The sequence below is a fragment of the Petaurus breviceps genome, unplaced genomic scaffold, assembly GCF_028583685.1.
Source record: "Petaurus breviceps papuanus isolate PSGF00001 unplaced genomic scaffold, PetGlider_PUasm1.0 98, whole genome shotgun sequence".
Taxonomy (NCBI): domain Eukaryota; kingdom Metazoa; phylum Chordata; class Mammalia; order Diprotodontia; family Petauridae; genus Petaurus; species Petaurus breviceps.
This window is the reverse complement of record NW_027187460.1, coordinates 221,599-225,345: the sequence shown is the minus strand read 5'-3', so window position 1 is coordinate 225,345 and position 3,747 is coordinate 221,599.

Below are 3,747 nucleotides of genomic sequence, written 5' to 3'. Positions count from 1 at the left end.
TCTCTCTCTCTTTCTCTCTCTCTCTCTCTCCCTCTCTCTGTCTCTCTGTGGCTGTCTCTGTCTGTCTCACTCTGTCTCCCTCTCTGTCTCTGTCTGTCTGTGTCTCTGTGTCTCTGTCTCTGTCTCTTGGTCTCTCTCTCTGTGTCTGTCTATCTGTTTCTCTGTCTCTATGTCTCTCTCTGTCTCTGTCTCTCTGACTCTCTCTCTCTCTTTCCCCCCTCTCTCGTTCCCTTCCCCCCTCTGTGTTCTCAGCTTCCTCCCACTGGGATGCCCAGGGACTATTTTGTTCTATTATTTTCTGAGACCTGGAGCCTCTATGTCTCTCCTTAAAAATAAAAACAAACAAACAAACAAAAAAAGCTAGTCCATCAACTCTGGTTTAACCATAAGAATTAACTCTTAACAGGGATGAACAAAAATCAGTATTGGGGAGCTGGAAAGGCGGGCAGTTCTCATCCCATGTATTTGTTTGGGCAGGTCACCCAGCTGGCCTTTCTGGATGTCACATTCCTCCTCTGAGCAGGGAAAGTGGGACTGGATCTCAGTGGCACTTGGCCTAATTCTTGCTTCCTTCACTGACTCATCTCTCTAGGTTCTTTTCTGGGAAATCCATCCCACTCAGTCCTTCCAGCTTCCCCATATCACCCCCCACCCCAATACTCTCAGGGTTTTGTTTTTCCGCTACATCCTTCATCCCAACCCTATCTTCCAGGTTCATTGACTTCTGAGAGCATCTATCTGCCTGATGACCTGACCTTAGGTTGTCTTCCCTCACAGGGGACAGTTATCAGAGGACCTTAGCTAAGAGGGACCACAGAGACTCTCTAGACAGTCCCTCATTTTACACTTAAGGAAACTGAGGCCCAGAAAAAAAGTGACTTGCCCAGCCAGTGACACAGACAAGACTTGAACCCAGGTCCTCCTAGTACGGAGTCTGTTTCTATTGTACCTTGTTGCCTCCTTATCTTTGCTCACTCCCTGAGTCAGGTGCCAATAAATCAGGGAAGAAATGAAAATGACCTTTCTTCAGCTCCAGCATCCTCCTCATTTTTTTTCAGGAGCTGCTGTGAGGCTGACAACAGTCTGAACTGTCCTCCAGTCATGTATCCTCCCCTCCCACCTTACATCTACTCTGTGATTCCTCACCAGTAACATCCCAGTAATCCTCTAGGGCAAAGATTCTTTATCTTCTCTGGGTCTTGGACCCTTAATCAGTCTGTTGAAGCCTATGCACCCTTTTCCAGAATAATGTTCTGTTTTTAATGCATAATTGAAAGAAATTCTACATTTCACTTAGAGGTTAGTGAAAATTAAAAATGCAGTCTTGTCCCATACAGATTCATGGATCCCAGAATCCCAGCTTTAGTTCTTACTTGCTTTTTCCTCCTAACTCCCCCACAACTGAATCCCCAATGGATTAGAAATACAATTGGTAGAGAGTGAGTGGGCTGGTTAGTAGAAAGAGACCCAAGTTGCCCTCCTGCTCCCCCTCCTCCTCTCCTCCTCAGCTGGCTGAGGAAGTCTGCCCTTTGACCCTGCCAGGCCACCTATGGTCAGCGTTGTTGGTTGCTACTATATGGAGAGGATGGACCTTGGGAGAATATGGGAACTGAAAGTTCCAAAGCTGATGGGGAAGAAGGCTCCCCTCCCAGAATAGAGTTGAGGATCTTTCCTAACCTCACATGAGTAGGCAAGATGTGAATAACATATGAGTAACAGTGAGTGAAGTGTCATAGAAGGACACCTTGAGAGGACAGACTGCCTAGCAAGCCAACCTGCACCCTAAACAAGAAGGTCCTTCCTAGGTCTGGGACTGGGACTGAACCCTTTAGTCCATATGGAAGTGGAGGGGTTAGGGCAGGAGTGGGGAACCTGCAACCTGAAGCCACATGTGACCCTCGAGGTGCAAGTTGGATTCAGTCAAAGGGCTGCACTTGAGGACCTAGAGAGTCACATATTGCCTTGAGGCCACAGGTTCCCCACCCCTGGGCTGGGTACTTCCAAATCTGGGGCCCACATTGTTATAGGCAGATGTCCGAGAGATCACTTGGATATTAAGGCTTTCCCATTGTTGTTTTGGACTATGCACATCGGGATCCTCCAATTAATTCCCTTTCCTTGGAGCTTAGCAAATCCCATTTCAGACACCAACTAGCCATTTGACCACTGAACCTCACAAAGCCTTTGTTTCTTTCTCTCTAAAATTGGGCATATAAAACCCTTGAGAGGAAGCATGGCACAGTTGATGGAAAGTTTGCCTACCACAGAGCCAGGAAGGCTTGACATTGTGGACAGTCTGGCTGTGTGACCCTGGACTGGTCACTTAACCTCCAAGCACCCTAGGAAGTTCTCTGAGAATATAAATTGCAGAAAAGGTGCTGACCTGCATTGGTGAAGGGAGTTTCCCATTCAGGAATTCCCTATACCAATGAAATCACATGCCACTAGGTGGTACAGTGGATAGAGAACTAGCCCTGGAGTCAGGAAGACCTTAATTCAGATCCTGCCTAGATATTTACTAGATTTGGGCAAATCACTTAGCTACTTTCTGCCTCAGTTTCCTTAACTATAAAAGAGATAATAATAACACTCAATGTCACCCTGGACAAGTCACTTAATTTCTGTCTGCCTCAATTTCCTTAACTATAAAATAGGGATAATAATTAATCATACCTGGACAAATCACTTAACCTCTGCCTCAGTTTCCTCCACTGTAAAATGGAGATAATAGCACTACCTCCCAGGGTAACTATGGGGATCAAATGGATAATATTTGTAAAGCTCTTACTGTAGTACCTGGCACATAGTGAACATATAATAAATGCTTGTCCCCTTCCCCATTCCAGATCCCTGTAGTATTTACCTCATAGCATTGTGGTAAGGCTTAGATGAGACAATATGACATGAAATACTTTGTAAACATTAAGGTGCTATATATAATATATAACTATTATAATTATTATACTTTATAATGCATAATTATATTATTTATAATATTATTATTCAAATGAAGTCATATTTGTAAAGCACCTGGCACAGAATAAGTGCTTAATAAATGCTTGTTCCCTTTCCTTCCTCCTTATTCTTACCTGTGAGTCTGTGCCATCCCATGGTATGGTACCAAAAAATCCCATTTCCTTAGGAATTAGGAGGCCTGGTTTTTAGCTGTGACTCCCATTAACTCCCTGCATAACCTTGGGCAAGACCCTTGGCTTTCTCTGGCTCTCATTTTCCTCCCCGTCTGATAATAGTTTGTTCCAGATGTCCTCTAAGGGCCCTTCCTGTTCTTACCATTCTATGTGCTAAGGCTCCTTCTGGCTCCATTATTCTCGGATTCTATCATCCCATACCCTTTAGTCCTACAACCTAAAGAGACAGTGCAGTACCATGGCTAGGGGCTGAACCTGACTTGGAGGGCTTCATTTTAGATCCTGCTTCTGACACCTATATTTGCAGAGTGACACCCAGCCCAAATTCTGTTTACCTGAGGCGACTCCCCCAGGGCAGTATCTGCAGAATCACAATAGGGTTGCAATATGTGTTGATGGAAGGAATTCCCACACCAGGAGTTTCCCTGTGGCTGTACATTTTTGCTACCCAGGGGACCTTAAAGTCTCAAAGGCTCAATGTCCTTATCTGTAAAATGAATGAGTTGGACAAGGTGAAATCTAAGGTTCCTTCACTTATAAGGGATATGATCCTCTGATCTTGGGTCACCAGTCAGTCAGTATTTATATGTGCCAGGCA